Source organism: Nicotiana sylvestris, chromosome 8, assembly GCF_000393655.2.
Source record: "Nicotiana sylvestris chromosome 8, ASM39365v2, whole genome shotgun sequence".
Classification (NCBI taxonomy): Eukaryota; Viridiplantae; Streptophyta; class Magnoliopsida; order Solanales; family Solanaceae; genus Nicotiana; species Nicotiana sylvestris.
In genome coordinates, this window is record NC_091064.1 from 106,310,003 (window position 1) to 106,332,886 (window position 22,884).

Below are 22,884 nucleotides of genomic sequence, written 5' to 3' on the forward strand. Positions count from 1 at the left end.
ACCCTAATGCTGACTAAAGGAAAAAGTTTAGTTTATGGTTTAAAATCCTAATGCTGACTAAAAGGAAAAGAGTTCAGTTTAGGGTTTAAAACCCTAATGCTGACTAACTGGAAAAAGTTCAGTTTAAGGTTTAAAACCCTAATGCTGACTGGAAGGAAAAAGTTCAGTTTATGGTTTAAAACCCTAATGCTGACTAAAGGAAAAAGTTCAGTTTAGGGTTTAAAACCCTAATGCTGATTAAAGGGAAAAGTTTAGTTTAGGGTTTAAAACCCTAATGCTGACTGAATGGAAAAGTTCAATTTAGGGTTTAAAACCCTAATGCTGACTGAATGGAAAAGTTCAGTTTAGGGTTTAAAACCCTAATGCTGACTAAAGGAAAAAGTTCAGTTTAGGGTTTAAAACCCTAATGCTGATTAAAGGAAAAAGTTCAGTTTAGGGTTTAAAACCCTAATGCTGACTGAATGGAAAAGAGTTTAGTTTAGGGTTTAAAACCCTAATGCTGACTAAATGAAAAGTTCAGTTTAGGGTTTAAAACCCTAATGCTGACTGGAAGGAAAAGTTCAGTTTAGGGTTTAAAACCCTAATGCTGACTGAAAGGAAAAGAGTTCAGTTTAGGGTTTAAAACCCTAATGCTGACTGACTGGAAAAAGTTCAGTGTAAGGTTTAAAACCCTAATGCTGACTGGAAGGAAAAAGTTCAGTTTTGGGTTTAAAACTCTAATGCTGACTGAAAGGAAAAGTTTAGTTTAGGGTTTAAAACCCTAATGCTGACTGAAAGGAAAAGTTCAGTTTAGGGTTTAAAACCCTAATGCTGACTAAAGGAAAAAGTTCAGTTTATGGTTTAAAATCCTAATGCTGACTGAAAGGAAAAGAGTTCAGTTTAGGGTTTAAAACCCTAATGCTGACTAACTGGAAAAAGTTCAGTTTAAGGTTTAAAACCCTAATGCTGACTGGAAGGAAAAAGTTCAGTTTAGGGTTTAAAACCCTAATGCTGACTGAAAGGAAAAGTTCAGTTTAGGGTTTAAAACCCTAATGCTGACTAAAAGAAAAAGTTCAGTTTAGGGTTTAAAGCCCTAATGCTGATTAAAGGAAAAAGTTCAGTTTAGGGTTTAAAACCTTAATGCTGACTGAATGGAAAAGAGTTCAGTTTAGGGTTTAAAACCCTAATGCTGACTGACTGGAAAAAGTTCAGTTTAAGGTTTAAAACCCTAATGCTGACTGAAAGGAAAAGTTCAGTTTAGGGTTTAAAACCCTAATGCTGACTAAAGGAAAAGTTTAGTTTAGGGTTTAAAACCCTAATGCTGACTGAAAGGAAAAGTTCAGTTTAGGGTTTAAAACCCTAATGCTGACTAAAGGAAAAAGTTCAGTTTAGGGTTTAAAACCCTAATGCTGACTGAATGGAAAAGAGTTCAGTTTAGGGTTTAAAACCCTAATGCTGACTGAATGGAAAAGTTCAATTTAGGGTTTAAAACCCTAATGCTGACTGAATGGAAAAGTTCAGTTTAGGGTTTAAAACCCTAATGCTGACTAAAGGAAAAAGTTCAGTTTAGGGTTTAAAACCCTAATGCTGATTAAAGGAAAAAGTTCAGTTTAGGGTTTAAAACCCTAATGCTGACTGAATGGAAAAGAGTTTAGTTTAGGGTTTAAAACCCTAATGCTGACTAAATGAAAAGTTCAGTTTAGGGTTTAAAACCCTAATGCTGACTGGAAGGAAAAGTTCAGTTTAGGGTTTAAAACCCTAATGCTGACTTAAAGGAAAAGAGTTCAGTTTAGGGTTTAAAACCCTAATGCTGACTCACTGGAAAAAGTTCAGTGTAAGGTTTAAAACCCTAATGCTGACTGGAAGGAAAAAGTTCAGTTTTGGGTTTAAAACTCTAATGCTGACTGAAAGGAAAAGTTTAGTTTAGGGTTTAAAACCCTAATGCTGACTGAAAGGAAAAGTTTAGTTTATGGTTTAAAACCCTAATGCTGACTAAAAGAAAAAGTTCAGTTTAGGGTTTAAAGCCCTAATGCTGATTAAAGGAAAAAGTTCAGTTTAGGGTTTAAAACCTTAATGCTGACTGAATGGAAAAGAGTTCAGTTTAGGGTTTAAAACCCTAATGCTGACTGACTGGAAAAAGTTCAGTTTAAGGTTTAAAACCCTAATGCTGACTGAAAGGAAAAGTTCAGTTTAGGGTTTAAAACCCTAATGCTGACTAAAGGAAAAGTTTAGTTTAGGGTTTAAAACCCTAATGCTGACTGAAAGGAAAAGTTCAGTTTAGGGTTTAAAACCCTAATGCTGACTAAAGGAAAAAGTTCAGTTTAGGGTTTAAAACCCTAATGCTGATTAAAGGGAAAAGTTTAGTTTAGGGTTTAAAACCCTAATGCTGACTGGAAGGAAAAGTTCAGTTTAGGGATTAAAACCCTAATGCTGACTGAAAGGAAAAGAGTTCAATTTAGGGTTTAAAACCCTAATGCTGACTGACTGGAAAAAGTTCAGTTTAGGGTTTAAAACCCTAATGCTGACTGAAAGGAAAAAGTTCAGTTTAGGGTTTAAAACCCTAATGCTGACTGAAAGGAAAAGTTCAGTTTAGGGTTTAAAACCCTAATGCTGACTAAAGGAAAAAATTCAGTTTAGGGTTTAAAACCCTAATGCTGATTAAAGGAAAAAGTTCAGTTTAGGGTTTAAAACCCTAATGCTGAATGAATGGAAAAGAGTTCAGTTTAGGGTTTAAAACCCTAATGCTGACTAAAGGAAAAGTTTAGTTTAGGGTTTAAAACCCTAATGCTGACTGAAAGGAAAAGTTCAGTTTAGGGTTTAAAACCCTAATGCTGACTGAATGGAAAAGAGTTCAGTTTAGGGTTTAAAACCCTAATGCTGAATAAAGGAAAAGTTCAGTTTAGGGTTTAAAACCATAATGCTGACTGAAAGGAAGAGTTCAGTTTAGGGTTTAAAACCCTAATGCTGACTGAAAGGAAAAGAGTTCAGTTTAGGTTTTAAAGCCCTAATGCTGACTGACTGGAAAAAGTTCAGTTTAAGGTTTAAAACCCTAATGCTGACTGGAAGGAAAAAGTTCAGTTTAGGGTTTAAAACCCTAATGCTGACTGAAAGGAAAAGTTCAGTTTAGGGTTTAAAACCCTAATGCTGACTAAAGGAAAAAGTTCAGTTTAGGGTTTAAAACCCTAATGCTGACTGAATGGAAAAAGTTCAGTTTAGGGTTTAAAACCCTAATGCTGACTAAAGGAAAGAGTTCAGTTTAGGGTTTAAAACCCTAATGCTGACTGAATGGAAAAAGTTCAGTTTAGGGTTTAAAACCCTAATGCTGACTAAAGGAAAGAGTTCAGTTTAGGGTTTAAAACCCTAATGCTGACTGAATGGAAAAAGTTCAGTTTAGGGTTTAAAACCCTAATGCTGACTAAAGGAAAGAGTTCAGTTTAGGGTTTAAAACCCTAATGCTGACTAAAGGGAAAAAGTTCAGTTTAGGGTTTAAAACCCTAATGCTGATTAAAGGAAAAAGTTCAGTATAGGGTTTAAAACCCCAATGCTGACTGAATGGAAAAGAGTTCAGTTTAAGGTTTAAAACCCTAATGCTGACTGAAAGGAAAAGTTCAATTTAGGGTTTAAAACCCTAATGCTGACTGACTGGAAAAGTTCAGTTTAGGGTTTAAAACCCTAATGCTGACTGAAAGAAAAAGTTCAGTTTAGTGTTTAAAACCCTAATACTGACTAAATGGAAAAAGTTCAGATTAAGGTTTAAAACCCTAATGCTGACTGAAAGGAAAAGTTCAGTTTAGGGTTTAAAACCCTAATGCTGACTAAAAGGAAAAGTTCAGTTTAGGGTTTAAAACCCTAATGCTGACAAAATGGAAAAAGTTCAGTTTAGGGTTTAAAACCCTAATGCTGACTGAAAGAAAAAGTTCAGTTTAGGGTTTAAAACCCTAATGCTGACTGAAAGGAAAAGTTCAGTTTAGGGTTTAAAACCCTAATGCTGACTGAAAGGAAAAAGTTCAGTTTAGGGTTTAAAACCATAATGCTGACTAAAAGGAAAAGTTCAGTTTAGGGTTTAAAACCCTAATGCTGACTGAAAGGAAAAGTTCAGTTTAGGGTTTAAAACCCTAATGCTGACTAAAGGAAAAAATTCAGTTTAGGGTTTAAAACCCTAATGCTGATTAAAGGAAAAAGTTCAGTTTAGGGTTTAAAACCCTAATGCTGAATGAATGGAAAAGAGTTCAGTTTAGGGTTTAAAACCCTAATGCTGACTAAAGGAAAAGTTTAGTTTAGGGTTTAAAACCCTAATGCTGACTGAAAGGAAAAGTTCAGTTTAGGGTTTAAAACCCTAATGCTGACTGAATGGAAAAGAGTTCAGTTTAGGGTTTAAAACCCTAATACTGAATAAAGGAAAAGTTCAGTTTAGGGTTTAAAACCATAATGCTGACTGAAAGGAAGAGTTCAGTTTAGGGTTTAAAACCCTAATGCTGACTGAAAGGAAAAGAGTTCAATTTAGATTTTAAAGCCCTAATGCTGACTGACTGGAAAAAGTTCAGTTTAAGGTTTAAAACCCTAATGCTGACTGGAAGGAAAAAGTTCAGTTTAGGGTTCAAAACCCTAATGCTGACTGAAAGGAAAAGTTCAGTTTAGGGTTTAAAACCCTAATACTGACTGAAAGGAAAAGTTCAGTTTAGGGTTTAAAACCCTAATACTGACTAAATGGAAAAAGTTCAAATTAAGATTTAAAACCCTAATGCTGACTGAATGGAAAAGAGTTCAGTTTAGGGTTTAAAACCCTAATGCTGATTGACTGGAAAAGGTTCAGTTTAAAGTTTAAAACCTTAATGCTGATTGTAAGGAAAAGAGTTCAGTTTAGGGTTTAAAACCCTAATGCTGACTGAATGGAAAAAGTTCAGTTTAGGGTTTAAAACCCTAATGCTGACTAAAGGAAAAAGTTCAGTTTAGGGTTTAAAACCCTAATACTGACTGAATGGAAAAAGTTCAGTTTAGGGTTTAAAACCCTAATGCTGACTAAAGGGAAAAAGTTCAAATTAAGATTTAAAACCCTAATGCTGACTAAAAGTAAAAGTTCAGTTTAGGGTTTAAAACCCTAATGCTGACTGAAAGGAAAAGTTCAGTTTAGGGTTTAAAACCCTAATGCTGACAAAATGGAAAAAGTTCAGTTTAGGGTTTAAAATCCTAATGCTGACTGAAAGAAAAGTTCAGTTTAGGGTTTAAAACCCTAATGATGACTGAAAGGAAAAGTTCAGTTTAGGGTTTAAAACCCTAATGCTGACTGAAAGGAAAAAGTTCAGTTTAGGGTTTAAAACCATAATGCTGACTAAAAGGAAAATTTCAGTTTAGGGTTTAAAACCCTAATGCTGACTGAAAGGAAAAGTTCAGTTTAGGGTTTAAAACCCTAATGCTGACTAAAGGAAAAATTCAGTTTAGGGTTTAAAACCCTAATGCTGATTAAAGGAAAAAGTTCAGTTTAGGGTTTAAAACCCTAATGCTGAATGAATGGAAAAGAGTTCAGTTTAGGGTTTAAAACCCTAATGCTGACTAAAGGAAAAGTTTAGTTTAGGGTTTAAAACCCTAATGCTGACTGAAAGGAAAAGTTCAGTTTAGGGTTTAAAACCCTAATGCTGACTGAATGGAAAAGAGTTCAGTTTAGGGTTTAAAACCCTAATGCTGAATAAAGGAAAAGTTCAGTTTAGGGTTTAAAACCATAATGCTGACTGAAAGGAAGAGTTCAGTTTAGGGTTTAAAACCCTAATGCTGACTGAAAGGAAAAGAGTTCAGTTTAGGTTTTAAAGCCCTAATGCTGACTGACTGGAAAAAGTTCAGTTTAAGGTTTAAAACCCTAATGCTGACTGGAAGGAAAAAGTTCAGTTTAGGGTTTAAAACCCTAATGCTGACTGAAAGGAAAAGTTCAGTTTAGGGTTTAAAACCCTAATGCTGACTAAAGGAAAAAGTTCAGTTTAGGGTTTAAAACCCTAATGCTGACTGAATGGAAAAAGTTCAGTTTAGGGTTTAAAACCCTAATGCTGACTAAAGGAAAGAGTTCAGTTTAGGGTTTAAAACCCTAATGCTGACTGAATGGAAAAAGTTCAGTTTAGGGTTTAAAACCCTAATGCTGACTAAAGGAAAGAGTTCAGTTTAGGGTTTAAAACCCTAATGCTGACTGAATGGAAAAAGTTCAGTTTAGGGTTTAAAACCCTAATGCTGACTAAAGGAAAGAGTTCAGTTTAGGGTTTAAAACCCTAATGCTGACTAAAGGGAAAAAGTTCAGTTTAGGGTTTAAAACCCTAATGCTGATTAAAGGAAAAAGTTCAGTATAGGGTTTAAAACCCCAATGCTGACTGAATGGAAAAGAGTTCAGTTTAAGGTTTAAAACCCTAATGCTGACTGAAAGGAAAAGTTCAATTTAGGGTTTAAAACCCTAATGCTGACTGACTGGAAAAGTTCAGTTTAGGGTTTAAAACCCTAATGCTGACTGAAAGAAAAAGTTCAGTTTAGTGTTTAAAACCCTAATACTGACTAAATGGAAAAAGTTCAGATTAAGGTTTAAAACCCTAATGCTGACTGAAAGGAAAAGTTCAGTTTAGGGTTTAAAACCCTAATGCTGACTAAAAGGAAAAGTTCAGTTTAGGGTTTAAAACCCTAATGCTGACAAAATGGAAAAAGTTCAGTTTAGGGTTTAAAACCCTAATGCTGACTGAAAGAAAAAGTTCAGTTTAGGGTTTAAAACCCTAATGCTGACTGAAAGGAAAAGTTCAGTTTAGGGTTTAAAACCCTAATGCTGACTGAAAGGAAAAAGTTCAGTTTAGGGTTTAAAACCATAATGCTGACTAAAAGGAAAAGTTCAGTTTAGGGTTTAAAACCCTAATGCTGACTGAAAGGAAAAGTTCAGTTTAGGGTTTAAAACCCTAATACTGACAAAAATGGAAAAAGTTCAAATTAAGATTTAAAACCCTAATGCTGACTAAAAGGAAAAGTTCAGTTTAGGGTTTAAAACCCTAATGCTGACTGAAAGGAAAAGTTCAGTTTAGGGTTTAAAACCCTAATGCTGACAAAATGGAAAAAGTTCAGTTTAGGGTTTAAAATCCTAATGCTGACTGAAAGAAAAGTTCAGTTTAGGGTTTAAAACCCTAATGATGACTGAAAGGAAAAGTTCAGTTTAGGGTTTAAAACCCTAATGCTGACTGAAAGGAAAAAGTTCAGTTTAGGGTTTAAAACCATAATGCTGACTAAAAGGAAAATTTCAGTTTAGGGTTTAAAACCCTAATGCTGACTGAAAGGAAAAGTTCAGTTTAGGGTTTAAAACCCTAATGCTGACTAAAGGAAAAAATTCAGTTTAGGGTTTAAAACCCTAATGCTGATTAAAGGAAAAAGTTCAGTTTAGGGTTTAAAACCCTAATGCTGAATGAATGGAAAAGAGTTCAGTTTAGGGTTTAAAACCCTAATGCTGACTAAAGGAAAAGTTTAGTTTAGGGTTTAAAACCCTAATGCTGACTGAAAGGAAAAGTTCAGTTTAGGGTTTAAAACCCTAATGCTGACTGAATGGAAAAGAGTTCAGTTTAGGGTTTAAAACCCTAATGCTGAATAAAGGAAAAGTTCAGTTTAGGGTTTAAAACCATAATGCTGACTGAAAGGAAGAGTTCAGTTTAGGGTTTAAAACCCTAATGCTGACTGAAAGGAAAAGAGTTCAGTTTAGGTTTTAAAGCCCTAATGCTGACTGACTGGAAAAAGTTCAGTTTAAGGTTTAAAACCCTAATGCTGACTGGAAGGAAAAGTTCAGTTTAGGGTTTAAAACCCTAATGCTGACTGAAAGGAAAAGTTCAGTTTAGGGTTTAAAACCCTAATGCTGTCTAAAAGAAAAAGTTCAGTTTAGGGTTTAAAACCCTAATGCTGATTAAAGGAAAAAGTTCAGTTTAGGGTTTAAAACCTTAATGCTGACTGAATGGAAAAGAGTTTAGTTTAGGGTTTAAAACCCTAATGCTGACAGACTGGAAAAAGTTCAGTTTAAGGTTTAAAACCCTAATGCTGACTGGAAGGAAAAAGTTCAGTTTAGGGTTTAAAACTCTAATGCTGACTGAAAGGAAAGGTTCAGTTTAGTGTTTAAAACCCTAATGCTGACTAAAGGAAAAAGTTCAGTTTAGGGTTTAAAACCCTAATGCTGAGTAAAAGAAAAAGTTTAGTTTAGGGTTTAAAACCCTAATGCTGATTAAAGGAAAAAGTTCAGTATAGGGTTTAAAACCCCAATGCTGACTGAATGGAAAAGAGTTCAGTTTAAGGTTTAAAACCCTAATGCTGACTGAAAGGAAAAGTTCAATTTAGGGTTTAAAACCCTAATGCTGACTGACTGGAAAAGTTCAGTTTAGGGTTTAAAACCCTAATGCTGACTGAAAGAAAAAGTTCAGTTTAGTGTTTAAAACCCTAATACTGACTAAATGGAAAAAGTTCAGATTAAGGTTTAAAACCCTAATGCTGACTGAAAGGAAAAGTTCAGTTTAGGGTTTAAAACCCTAATGCTGACTAAAAGGAAAAGTTCAGTTTAGGGTTTAAAACCCTAATGCTGACAAAATGGAAAAAGTTCAGTTTAGGGTTTAAAACCCTAATGCTGACTGAAAGAAAAAGTTCAGTTTAGGGTTTAAAACCCTAATGCTGACTGAAAGGAAAAGTTCAGTTTAGGGTTTAAAACCCTAATGCTGACTGAAAGGAAAAAGTTCAGTTTAGGGTTTAAAACCATAATGCTGACTAAAAGGAAAAGTTCAGTTTAGGGTTTAAAACCCTAATGCTGACTGAAAGGAAAAGTTCAGTTTAGGGTTTAAAACCCTAATGCTGACTAAAGGAAAAATTCAGTTTAGGGTTTAAAACCCTAATGCTGATTAAAGGAAAAAGTTCAGTTTAGGGTTTAAAACCCTAATGCTGAATGAATGGAAAAGAGTTCAGTTTAGGGTTTAAAACCCTAATGCTGACTAAAGGAAAAGTTTAGTTTAGGGTTTAAAACCCTAATGCTGACTGAAAGGAAAAGTTCAGTTTAGGGTTTAAAACCCTAATGCTGACTGAAAGGAAAAGTTCAGTTTAGGGTTTAAAACCCTAATGCTGACTGAAAGGAAAAAGTTCAGTTTAGGGTTTAAAACCATAATGCTGACTAAAAGGAAAATTTCAGTTTAGGGTTTAAAACCCTAATGCTGACTGAAAGGAAAAGTTCAGTTTAGGGTTTAAAACCCTAATGCTGACTAAAGGAAAAAATTCAGTTTAGGGTTTAAAACCCTAATGCTGACTGACTGGAAAAGTTCAGTTTAGGGTTTAAAACCCTAATGCTGACTGAAAGAAAAAGTTCAGTTTAGTGTTTAAAACCCTAATACTGACTAAATGGAAAAAGTTCAGATTAAGGTTTAAAACCCTAATGCTGACTGAAAGGAAAAGTTCAGTTTAGGGTTTAAAACCCTAATGCTGACTAAAAGGAAAAGTTCAGTTTAGGGTTTAAAACCCTAATGCTGACAAAATGGAAAAAGTTCAGTTTAGGGTTTAAAACCCTAATGCTGACTGAAAGAAAAAGTTCAGTTTAGGGTTTAAAACCCTAATGCTGACTGAAAGGAAAAGTTCAGTTTAGGGTTTAAAACCCTAATGCTGACTGAAAGGAAAAAGTTCAGTTTAGGGTTTAAAACCATAATGCTGACTAAAAGGAAAAGTTCAGTTTAGGGTTTAAAACCCTAATGCTGACTGAAAGGAAAAGTTCAGTTTAGGGTTTAAAACCCTAATACTGACAAAAATGGAAAAAGTTCAAATTAAGATTTAAAACCCTAATGCTGACTAAAAGGAAAAGTTCAGTTTAGGGTTTAAAACCCTAATGCTGACTGAAAGGAAAAGTTCAGTTTAGGGTTTAAAACCCTAATGCTGACAAAATGGAAAAAGTTCAGTTTAGGGTTTAAAATCCTAATGCTGACTGAAAGAAAAAGTTCAGTTTAGGGTTTAAAACCCTAATGATGACTGAAAGGAAAAGTTCAGTTTAGGGTTTAAAACCCTAATGCTGACTGAAAGGAAAAAGTTCAGTTTAGGGTTTAAAACCATAATGCTGACTAAAAGGAAAATTTCAGTTTAGGGTTTAAAACCCTAATGCTGACTGAAAGGAAAAGTTCAGTTTAGGGTTTAAAACCCTAATGCTGACTAAAGGAAAAAATTCAGTTTAGGGTTTAAAACCCTAATGCTGATTAAAGGAAAAAGTTCAGTTTAGGGTTTAAAACCCTAATGCTGAATGAATGGAAAAGAGTTCAGTTTAGGGTTTAAAACCCTAATGCTGACTAAAGGAAAAGTTTAGTTTAGGGTTTAAAACCCTAATGCTGACTGAAAGGAAAAGTTCAGTTTAGGGTTTAAAACCCTAATGCTGACTGAATGGAAAAGAGTTCAGTTTAGGGTTTAAAACCCTAATGCTGAATAAAGGAAAAGTTCAGTTTAGGGTTTAAAACCATAATGCTGACTGAAAGGAAGAGTTCAGTTTAGGGTTTAAAACCCTAATGCTGACTGAAAGGAAAAGAGTTCAGTTTAGGTTTTAAAGCCCTAATGCTGACTGACTGGAAAAAGTTCACTTTAAGGTTTAAAACCCTAATGCTGACTGGAAGGAAAAAGTTCAGTTTAGGGTTTAAAACCCTAATGCTGACTGAAAGGAAAAGTTCAGTTTAGGGTTTAAAACCCTAATGCTGTCTAAAAGAAAAAGTTCAGTTTAGGGTTTAAAACCCTAATGCTGATTAAAGGAAAAAGTTCAGTTTAGGGTTTAAAACCTTAATGCTGACTGAATGGAAAAGAGTTTAGTTTAGGGTTTAAAACCCTAATGCTGACAGACTGGAAAAAGTTCAGTTTAAGGTTTAAAACCCTAATGCTGACTGGAAGGAAAAAGTTCAGTTTAGGGTTTAAAACTCTAATGCTGACTGAAAGGAAAGGTTCAGTTTAGTGTTTAAAACCCTAATGCTGACTAAAGGAAAAAGTTCAGTTTAGGGTTTAAAACCCTAATGCTGAGTAAAAGAAAAGTTTAGTTTAGGGTTTAAAACCCTAATGCTGATTAAAGGAAAAAGTTCAGTATAGGGTTTAAAACCCCAATGCTGACTGAATGGAAAAGAGTTCAGTTTAAGGTTTAAAACCCTAATGCTGACTGAAAGGAAAAGTTCAATTTAGGGTTTAAAACCCTAATGCTGACTGACTGGAAAAGTTCAGTTTAGGGTTTAAAACCCTAATGCTGACTGAAAGAAAAAGTTCAGTTTAGTGTTTAAAACCCTAATACTGACTAAATGGAAAAAGTTCAGATTAAGGTTTAAAACCCTAATGCTGACTGAAAGGAAAAGTTCAGTTTAGGGTTTAAAACCCTAATGCTGACTAAAAGGAAAAGTTCAGTTTAGGGTTTAAAACCCTAATGCTGACAAAATGGAAAAAGTTCAGTTTAGGGTTTAAAACCCTAATGCTGACTGAAAGAAAAAGTTCAGTTTAGGGTTTAAAACCCTAATGCTGACTGAAAGGAAAAGTTCAGTTTAGGGTTTAAAACCCTAATGCTGACTGAAAGGAAAAAGTTCAGTTTAGGGTTTAAAACCATAATGCTGACTAAAAGGAAAAGTTCAGTTTAGGGTTTAAAACCCTAATGCTGACTGAAAGGAAAAGTTCAGTTTAGGGTTTAAAACCCTAATGCTGACTAAAGGAAAAAATTCAGTTTAGGGTTTAAAACCCTAATGCTGATTAAAGGAAAAAGTTCAGTTTAGGGTTTAAAACCCTAATGCTGAATGAATGGAAAAGAGTTCAGTTTAGGGTTTAAAACCCTAATGCTGACTAAAGGAAAAGTTTAGTTTAGGGTTTAAAACCCTAACGCTGACTGAAAGGAAAAGTTCAGTTTAGGGTTTAAAACCCTAATGCTGACTGAATGGAAAAGTGTTCAGTTTAGGGTTTAAAACCATAATGCTGACTGAAAGGAAGAGTTCAGTTTAGGGTTTAAAACCCTAATGCTGACTGAAAGGAAAAGAGTTCAGTTTAGATTTTAAAGCCCTAATGCTGACTGACTGGAAAAAGTTCAGTTTAAGGTTTAAAACCCTAATGCTGACTGGAAGGAAAAAGTTCAGTTTAGGGTTCAAAACCCTAATGCTGACTGAAAGGAAAAGTTCAGTTTAGGGTTTAAAACCCTAATGCTGAGTAAAGGAAATAGTTCAGTTTAGGGTTTAAAACCCTAATGTTGATTAAAGGAAAAAGTTTAGTTTAGGGTTTAAAACCCTAATGTTGACTGAATGGAAAAGAGTTCAGTTTAGGGTTTAAAACCCTAATGCTGATTGACTGGAAAAGGTTCAGTTTAAAGTTTAAAACCCTAATGCTGATTGTAAGGAAAAGAGTTCAGTTTAGGGTTTAAAACCCTAATGCTGACTGAATGGAAAAAGTTCAGTTTAGGGTTTAAAACCCTAATGCTGACTAAAGGAAAAAGTTCAGTTTAGGGTTTAAAACACTAATGCTGATTGAAAGAAAAAGTTCAGTTTAGGGTTTAAAACCCTAATGCTGATTAAAGGAAAAAGTTTAGTTTAGTGTTTAAAACCCTAAAGCTGACTGAATGGCAAAGTTCAGTTTAGGGTTTAAAACCCTAATGTTGACTGAATGGAATAGTTCAGTTTAGAGTTTAAAACTCTAATGCTGACTAAAGGAAAAAGTTCAGTTTAGGGTTTAAAACCCTAATGCTGACTAAAGGAAAGAGTTCATTTTAGGGTTTAAAACTCTAATGCTGACTAAAGGAAAAGTTTAGTTTAGGGTTTAAAACCCTAATGCTGACTGAAAGGAAAAGTTCAGTTTTGGGTTTAAAACCCTAATGCTGACTAAAGGAAAAAGTTCAGTTTAGGGTTTAAAACCCTAATGCTGATTGAAAGGAAAAGTTCAGTTTAGGGTTTAAAACCCTAATGCTGACTAAAGGGAAAAAGTTCAGTTTAGGGTTTAAAACCCTAATGCTGATTAAAGGAAAAAGTTTAGTTTAGTGTTTAAAACCCTAAAGCTGACTGAATGGCAAAGTTCAGTTTAGGGTTTAAAACCCTAATGTTGACTGAATGGAATAGTTCAGTTTAGAGTTTAAAACTCTAATGCTGACTAAAGGAAAAAGTTCAGTTTAGGGTTTAAAACCCTAATGCTGACTAAAGGGAAAAGTTCAGTTTAGGGTTTAAAACTCTAATGCTGACTAAAGGAAAAGTTTAGTTTAGGGTTTAAAACCCTAATGCTGACTGAAAGGAAAAGTTAAGTTTTGGGTTTAAAACCCTAATGCTGACTAAAGGAAAAAGTTCAGTTTAGGGTTTAAAACCCTAATGCTGATTGAAAGGAAAAGTTCAGTTTAGGGTTTAAAACCCTAATGCTGACTAAAGGGAAAAAGTTCAGTTTAGGGTTTAAAACCCTAATGCTGACTGAATGGAAAAGAGTTCAGTTTAGGGTTTAAAACCCTAATGCTGACTAAAGGAAAAGTTTAGTTTAGGGTTTAAAACCCTAATGCTGATTGAAAGGAAAAGTTCAGTTTAGGGTTTAAAACCCTAATGCTGACTAAAGGAAAAAGTTTAGTTTATGGTTTAAAACCCTAATGCTAATTAAAGGAAAAAGGTCAGTTTAGGGTATAAAACCCTAATGCTGACTGAATGGAAAAGAGTTCAGTTTAGGGTTTAAAACCCTAATGCTGACTAAAGGAAAAGTTCAGTTTAGGGTTTAAAACCCTAATGCTGACTGAAAGGAAAAGAGTTCAGTTTAGGGTTTAAAACCCTAATGCTGACTGACTGGAAAAAGTTCAGTTTAAGGTTTAAAACCCTAATGTTGACTGGAAGGAAAAAGTTCAGTTTAGGGTTTAAAACCCTAATGTTGACTGAAAGGAAAAGTTCAGTTTAGGGTTTAAAACCCTAATGCTGACTAAAGGAAAAAGTTCAGTTTAGGGTTTAAAACCCTAATGCTGATTAAAGGAAAAAGTTCAGTTTAGGGTTTAAAACCCTAATGCTGACTGAATGGAAAAGAGTTCAGTTTAGGGTTTAAAACCCTAATGCTGACTGACTGGAAAAAGTTCAGTTTAAGGTTTAAAACCCTAATGCTGACTGGAAGGAAAAAGTTCAGTTTAGGGTTTAAAACCCTAATGCTGACTGAAAGGAAAAGTTCAGTTTAGGGTTTAAAACCCTAATGCTGACTAAAAGAAAAAGTTCAGTTTAGGGTTTAAAACCCTAATGCTGACTAAAAGAAAAAGTTCAGTTTAGGGTTTAAAACCCTAATGCTGACTAAAGGAAAAAGTTCAGTTTAGGGTTTAAAACCTTAAAGCTGACTGAATGGCAAAGTTCAGTTTAGAGTTTAAAACCCTAATGCTGACTGAATGGAAAAGTTCAGTTTAGAGTTTAAAACTCTAATGCTAACTAAAGGAAAAAGTTTAGTTTAGGGTTTAAAACCCTAATGCTGACTAAAGGAAAGAGTTCAGTTTAGGGTTTAAAACCCTAATGCTGACTGAATGGAAAAGTTCAGTTTAGGGTTTAAAACCCTAATGCTGACTAAAGGAAAAGTTCAGTTTAGGGTTTAAAACCCTAATGCTGACTAAAGGGAAAAGTTCAGTTTAGGGTTTAAAACCCTAATGCTGACTGAAAGGAAAAGAGTTCAGTTTAGGGTTTAAAACCCTAATGCTGACTGACTGGAAAAAGTTCAGTTTAAGGTTTAAAACCCTAATGCTGACTGGAAGGAAAAAGTTTAGTTTAGGGTTTAAAACCCTAATGCTGACTGAAAGGAAATATTCAGTTTAGGGTTAAAACCCTAATGCTGACTAAAGGAAAAAGTTCAGTTTAGGGTTTAAAACCCTAATGCTGATTAAATGAAAAAGTTCAGTTTAGGGTTTAAAACCCTAATGCTGACTGAATGGAAAAGATTTCAGTTTAGGGTTTAAAATCCTAATGCTGACTAAAGGAAAAGTTCAGTTTAGGGTTTAAAACCCTAATGCTGACTAAAAGGAAAAGTTCAGTTTAGAGTTTAAAACCCTAATACTGACTGAAAGGAAAAGAGTTCAGTTTAGGGTTTAAAACTCTAATGCTGACTGACTGGAAAAAGTTCAGTTTAAGGTTTAAAACCCTAATGCTGACTGGAAGGAAAAAGTTCAGTTTAGGGTTTAAAACCCTAATGCTGATTGAAAGGAAAAGTTCAGTTTAGGGTTTAAAACCCTAATGCTGACTAAAGGGAAAAAGTTCAGTTTAGGGTTTAAAACCCTAATGCTGACTGAATGGAAAAGAGTTCAGTTTAGGGTTTAAAACCCTAATGCTGACTAAAGGAAAAGTTTAGTTTAGGGTTTAAAACCCTAATGCTGATTGAAAGGAAAAGTTCAGTTTAGGGTTTAAAACCCTAATGCTGACTAAAGGAAAAAGTTTAGTTTATGGTTTAAAACCCTAATGCTAATTAAAGGAAAAAGGTCAGTTTAGGGTATAAAACCCTAATGCTGACTGAATGGAAAAGAGTTCAGTTTAGGGTTTAAAACCCTAATGCTGACTAAAGGAAAAGTTCAGTTTAGGGTTTAAAACCCTAATGCTGACTGAAAGGAAAAAAGTTCAGTTTAGGGTTTAAAACCCTAATGCTGACTGACTGGAAAAAGTTCAGTTTAAGGTTTAAAACCCTAATGCTGACTGGAAGGAAAAAGTTCAGTTTAGGGTTTAAAACCCTAATGTTGACTGAAAGGAAAAGTTTAGTTTAGGGTTTAAAACCCTAATGCTGACTAAAGGAAAAAGTTCAGTTTAGGGTTTAAAACCCTAATGCTGATTAAAGGAAAAAGTTCAGTTTAGGGTTTAAAACCCTAATGCTGACTGAATGGAAAAGAGTTCAGTTTAGGGTTTAAAACCCTAATGCTGACTGACTGGAAAAAGTTCAGTTTAAGGTTTAAAACCCTAATGCTGACTGGAAGGAAAAAGTTCAGTTTAGGGTTTAAAACCCTAATGCTGACTGAAAGGAAAAGTTCAGTTTAGGGTTTAAAACCCTAATGCTGACTAAAAGAAAAAGTTCAGTTTAGGGTTTAAAACCCTAATGCTGAGTAAAAGAAAAAGTTCAGTTTAGGGTTTAAAACCCTAATGCTGACTAAAGGAAAAAGTTCAGTTTAGGGTTTAAAACCTTAAAGCTGACTGAATGGCAAAGTTCAGTTTAGAGTTTAAAACCCTAATGCTGACTGAATGGAAAAGTTCAGTTTAGAGTTTAAAACTCTAATGCTAACTAAAGGAAAAAGTTCAGTTTAGGGTTTAAAACCCTAATGCTGACTAAAGGAAAGAGTTCAGTTTAGGGTTTAAAACCTGACTGAATGGAAAAGTTCAGTTTAGGGTTTAAAACCCAAATGCTGACTAAAGGAAAAGTTCAGTTTAGGGTTTAAAACCCTAATGCTGACTAAAGGGAAAAGTTCAGTTTAGGGTTTAAAACCCTAATGCTGACTGAAAGGAAAAGAGTTCAGTTTAGGGTTTAAAACCCTAATGCTGACTGACTGGAAAAAGTTCAGTTTAAGGTTTAAAACCCTAATGCTGACTGGAAGGAAAAAGTTTAGTTTAGGGTTTAAAACCCTAATGCTGACTGAAAGGAAATATTCAGTTTAGGGTTAAAACCCTAATGCTGACTAAAGGAAAAAGTTCAGTTTAGGGTTTAAAACCCTAATGCTGATTAAATGAAAAAGTTCAGTTTAGGGTTTAAAACCCTAATGCTGACTGAATGGAAAAGATTTCAGTTTAGGGTTTAAAATCCTAATGCTGACTAAAGGAAAAGTTCAGTTTAGGGTTTAAAACCCTAATGCTGACTAAAAGGAAAAGTTCAGTTTAGAGTTTAAAACCCTAATACTGACTGAAAGGAAAAGAGTTCAGTTTAGGGTTTAAAACTCTAATGCTGACTGACTGGAAAAAGTTCAGTTTAAGGTTTAAAACCCTAATGCTGACTGGAAGGAAAAAGTTCAGTTTAGGGTTTAAAACCCTAATGCTGATTGAAAGGAAAAGTTCAGTTTAGGGTTTAAAACCCTAATGCTGACTAAAGGGAAAAAGTTCAGTTTAGGGTTTAAAACCCTAATGCTGACTGAATGGAAAAGAGTTCAGTTTAGGGTTTAAAACCCTAATGCTGACTAAAGGAAAAGTTTAGTTTAGGGTTTAAAACCCTAATGCTGATTGAAAGGAAAAGTTCAGTTTAGGGTTTAAAACCCTAATGCTAACTAAAGGAAAAAGTTTAGTTTATGGTTTAAAACCCTAATGCTAATTAAAGGAAAAAGGTCAGTTTAGGGTATAAAACCCTAATGCTGACTGAATGGAAAAGAGTTCAGTTTAGGGTTTAAAACCCTAATGCTGACTAAAGGAAAAGTTCAGTTTAGGGTTTAAAACCCTAATGCTGACTGAAAGGAAAAGAGTTCAGTTTAGGGTTTAAAACCCTAATGCTGACTGACTGGAAAAAGTTCAGTTTAAGGTTTAAAACCCTACTGCTGACTGGAAGGAAAAAGTTCAGTTTAGGGTTTAAAACCCTAATGTTGACTGAAAGGAAAAGTTCAGTTTAGGGTTTAAAACCCTAATGCTGACTAAAGGAAAAAGTTCAGTTTAGGGTTTAAAACCCTAATGCTGATTAAAGGAAAAAGTTCAGTTTAGGGTTTAAAACCCTAATGCTGACTGAATGGAAAAGAGTTCAGTTTAGGGTTTAAAACCCTAATGCTGACTGACTGGAAAAAGTTCAGTTTAAGGTTTAAAACCCTAATGCTGACTGGAAGGAAAAAGTTCAGTTTAGGGTTTAAAACCCTAATGCTGACTGAAAGGAAAAGTTCAGTTTAGGGTTTAAAACCCTAATGCTGACTAAAAGAAAAAGTTCAGTTTAGGGTTTAAAACCCTAATGCTGAGTAAAAGAAAAAGTTCAGTTTAGGGTTTAAAACCCTAATGCTGACTAAAGGAAAAAGTTCAGTTTAGGGTTTAAAACCTTAAAGCTGACTGAATGGCAAAGTTCAGTTTAGAGTTTAAAACCCTAATGCTGACTGAATGGAAAAGTTCAGTTTAGAGTTTAAAACTCTAATGCTAACTAAAGGAAAAAGTTCAGTTTAGGGTTTAAAACCCTAATGCTGACTAAAGGAAAGAGTTCAGTTTAGGGTTTAAAACCTGACTGAATGGAAAAGTTCAGTTTAGGGTTTAAAACCCAAATGCTGACTAAAGGAAAAGTTCAGTTTAGGGTTTAAAACCCTAATGCTGACTAAAGGGAAAAGTTCAGTTTAGGGTTTAAAACCCTAATGCTGACTGAAAGGAAAAGAGTTCAGTTTAGGGTTTAAAACCCTAATGCTGACTGACTGGAAAAAGTTCAGTTTAAGGTTTAAAACCCTAATGCTGACTGGAAGGAAAAAGTTTAGTTTAGGGTTTAAAACCCTAATGCTGACTGAAAGGAAATATTCAGTTTAGGGTTAAAACCCTAATGCTGACTAAAGGAAAAAGTTCAGTTTAGGGTTTAAAACCCTAATGCTGATTAAATGAAAAAGTTCAGTTTAGGGTTTAAAACCCTAATGCTGACTGAATGGAAAAGATTTCAGTTTAGGGTTTAAAATCCTAATGCTGACTAAAGGAAAAGTTCAGTTTAGGGTTTAAAACCCTAATGCTGACTAAAAGGAAAAGTTCAGTTTAGAGTTTAAAACCCTAATACTGACTGAAAGGAAAAGAGTTCAGTTTAGGGTTTAAAACTCTAATGCTGACTGACTGGAAAAAGTTCAGTTTAAGGTTTAAAACCCTAATGCTGACTGGAAGGAAAAAGTTCAGTTTAGGGTTTAAAACCCTAATGCTGATTGAAAGGAAAAGTTCAGTTTAGGGTTTAAAACCCTAATGCTGACTAAAGGGAAAAAGTTCAGTTTAGGGTTTAAAACCCTAATGCTGACTGAATGGAAAAGAGTTCAGTTTAGGGTTTAAAACCCTAATGCTGACTAAAGGAAAAGTTTAGTTTAGGGTTTAAAACCCTAATGCTGATTGAAAGGAAAAGTTCAGTTTAGGGTTTAAAACCCTAATGCTGACTAAAGGAAAAAGTTTAGTTTATGGTTTAAAACCCTAATGCTAATTAAAGGAAAAAGGTCAGTTTAGGGTATAAAACCCTAATGCTGACTGAATGGAAAAGAGTTCAGTTTAGGGTTTAAAACCCTAATGCTGACTAAAGGAAAAGTTCAGTTTAGGGTTTAAAACCCTAATGCTGACTGAAAGGAAAAAAGTTCAGTTTAGGGTTTAAAACCCTAATGCTGACTGACTGGAAAAAGTTCAGTTTAAGGTTTAAAACCCTAATGCTGACTGGAAGGAAAAAGTTCAGTTTAGGGTTTAAAACCCTAATGTTGACTGAAAGGAAAAGTTCAGTTTAGGGTTTAAAACCCTAATGCTGACTAAAGGAAAAAGTTCAGTTTAGGGTTTAAAACCCTAATGCTGATTAAAGGAAAAAGTTCAGTTTAGGGTTTAAAACCCTAATGCTGACTGAATGGAAAAGAGTTCAGTTTAGGGTTTAAAACCCTAATGCTGACTGACTGGAAAAAGTTCAGTTTAAGGTTTAAAACCCTAATGCTGACTGGAAGGAAAAAGTTCAGTTTAGGGTTTAAAACCCTAATGCTGACTGAAAGGAAAAGTTCAGTTTAGGGTTTAAAACCCTAATGCTGACTAAAAGAAAAAGTTCAGTTTAGGGTTTAAAACCCTAATGCTGAGTAAAAGAAAAAGTTCAGTTTAGGGTTTAAAACCCTAATGCTGACTAAAGGAAAAAGTTCAGTTTAGGGTTTAAAACCTTAAAGCTGACTGAATGGCAAAGTTCAGTTTAGAGTTTAAAACCCTAATGCTGACTGAATGGAAAAGTTCAGTTTAGAGTTTAAAACTCTAATGCTAACTAAAGGAAAAAGTTCAGTTTAGGGTTTAAAACCCTAATGCTGACTAAAGGAAAGAGTTCAGTTTAGGGTTTAAAACCTGACTGAATGGAAAAGTTCAGTTTAGGGTTTAAAACCCAAATGCTGACTAAAGGAAAAGTTCAGTTTAGGGTTTAAAACCCTAATGCTGACTAAAGGGAAAAGTTCAGTTTAGGGTTTAAAACCCTAATGCTGACTGAAAGGAAAAGAGTTCAGTTTAGGGTTTAAAACCCTAATGCTGACTGACTGGAAAAAGTTCAGTTTAAGGTTTAAAACCCTAATGCTGACTGGAAGGAAAAAGTTTAGTTTAGGGTTTAAAACCCTAATGCTGACTGAAAGGAAATATTCAGTTTAGGGTTAAAACCCTAATGCTGACTAAAGGAAAAAGTTCAGTTTAGGGTTTAAAACCCTAATGCTGATTAAATGAAAAAGTTCAGTTTAGGGTTTAAAACCCTAATGCTGACTGAATGGAAAAGATTTCAGTTTAGGGTTTAAAATCCTAATGCTGACTAAAGGAAAAGTTCAGTTTAGGGTTTAAAACCCTAATGCTGACTAAAAGGAAAAGTTCAGTTTAGAGTTTAAAACCCTAATACTGACTGAAAGGAAAAGAGTTCAGTTTAGGGTTTAAAACTCTAATGCTGACTGACTGGAAAAAGTTCAGTTTAAGGTTTAAAACCCTAATGCTGACTGGAAGGAAAAAGTTCAGTTTAGGGTTTAAAACCCTAATGCTGACTGAAAGGAAAAGTTCAGTTTAGGGTTTAAAACCCTAATGCTGATTAAAGGAAAAAGTTCAGTTTAGGGTTTAAAACCTTAATGCTGACTGAATGGAAAAAGTTCAGTTTAGGGTTTAAAACCCTAATGCTGACTGAATGGCAAAGTTCAGTTTAGGGTTTAAAACCCTAATGCTGACTGAATGGAATAGTTCAGTTTAGAGTTTAAAACTCTAATGCTGACTAAAGGAAAAAGTTCAGTTTAGGGTTTAAAACCCTAATGCTGACTAAAGGAAAGAGTTCATTTTAGGGTTTAAAACCCTAAAGTTGACTGAATGGCAAAGTTCAGTTTAGGGTTTAAAACCCTAATGCTGACTGAATGGCAAAGTTCAGTTTAGAGTTTAAAACCCTGATACTGACTGAAAGGAAAAGAGTTCAGTTTAGGGTTTAAAACTCTAATGCTGACTAAAGGAAAAGTTTAGTTTAGGGTTTAAAACCCTAATGCTGACTGAAAGGAAAAGTTCAGTTTTGGGTTTAAAACCCTAATGCTGACTAAAGGAAAAAGTTCAGTTTAGGGTTTAAAAAACTAATGCTGATTGAAAGGAAAAGTTCAGTTTAGGGTTTAAAACCCTAATGCTGACTAAAGGGAAAAAGTTCAGTTTAGGGTTTAAAACCCTAATGCTGGCTGAATGGAAAAGAGTTCAGTTTAGGGTTTAAAACCCTAATGCTGACTAAAGGAAAAGTTTAGTTTAGGGTTTAAAACCCTAATGCTGATTGAAAGGAAAAGTTCAGTTTAGGGTTTAAAACCCTAATGCTGACTAAAGGAAAAAGTTTAGTTTATGGTTTAAAACCCTAATGCTAATTAAAGGAAAAAGGTCAGTTTAGGGTATAAAACCCTAATGCTGACTGAATGGAAAAGAGTTCAGTTTAGGGTTTAAAACCCTAATGCTGACTAAAGGAAAAGTTCAGTTTAGGGTTTAAAACCCTAATGCTGACTGAAAGGAAAAGAGTTCAGTTTAGGGTTTAAAACCCTAATGCTGACTGACTGGAAAAAGTTCAGTTTAAGGTTTAAAACCCTAATGTTGACTGGAAGGAAAAAGTTCAGTTTAGGGTTTAAAACCCTAATGTTGACTGAAAGGAAAAGTTCAGTTTAGGGTTTAAAACCCTAATGCTGACTAAAGGAAAAAGTTCAGTTTAGGGTTTAAAACCCTAATGCTGATTAAAGGAAAAAGTTCAGTTTAGGGTTTAAAACCCTAATGCTGACTGAATGGAAAAGAGTTCAGTTTAGGGTTTAAAACCCTAATGCTGACTGACTGGAAAAAGTTCAGTTTAAGGTTTAAAACCCTAATGCTGACTGGAAGGAAAAAGTTCAGTTTAGGGTTTAAAACCCTAATGCTGACTGAAAGGAAAAGTTCAGTTTAGGGTTTAAAACCCTAATGCTGACTAAAAGAAAAAGTTCAGTTTAGGGTTTAAAACCCTAATGCTGAGTAAAAGAAAAAGTTCAGTTTAGGGTTTAAAACCCTAATGCTGACTAAAGGAAAAAGTTCAGTTTAGGGTTTAAAACCTTAAAGCTGACTGAATGGCAAAGTTCAGTTTAGAGTTTAAAACCCTAATGCTGACTGAATGGAAAAGTTCAGTTTAGAGTTTAAAACTCTAATGCTAACTAAAGGAAAAAGTTTAGTTTAGGGTTTAAAACCCTAATGCTGACTAAAGGAAAGAGTTCAGTTTAGGGTTTAAAACCCTAATGCTGACTGAATGGAAAAGTTCAGTTTAGGGTTTAAAACCCTAATGCTGACTAAAGGAAAAGTTCAGTTTAGGGTTTAAAACCCTAATGCTGACTAAAGGGAAAAGTTCAGTTTAGGGTTTAAAACCCTAATGCTGACTGAAAGGAAAAGAGTTCAGTTTAGGGTTTAAAACCCTAATGCTGACTGACTGGAAAAAGTTCAGTTTAAGGTTTAAAACCCTAATGCTGACTGGAAGGAAAAAGTTTAGTTTAGGGTTTAAAACCCTAATGCTGACTGAAAGGAAATATTCAGTTTAGGGTTAAAACCCTAATGCTGACTAAAGGAAAAAGTTCAGTTTAGGGTTTAAAACCCTAATGCTGATTAAATGAAAAAGTTCAGTTTAGGGTTTAAAACCCTAATGCTGACTGAATGGAAAAGATTTCAGTTTAGGGTTTAAAATCCTAATGCTGACTAAAGGAAAAGTTCAGTTTAGGGTTTAAAACCCTAATGCTGACTAAAAGGAAAAGTTCAGTTTAGAGTTTAAAACCCTAATACTGACTGAAAGGAAAAGAGTTCAGTTTAGGGTTTAAAACTCTAATGCTGACTGACTGGAAAAAGTTCA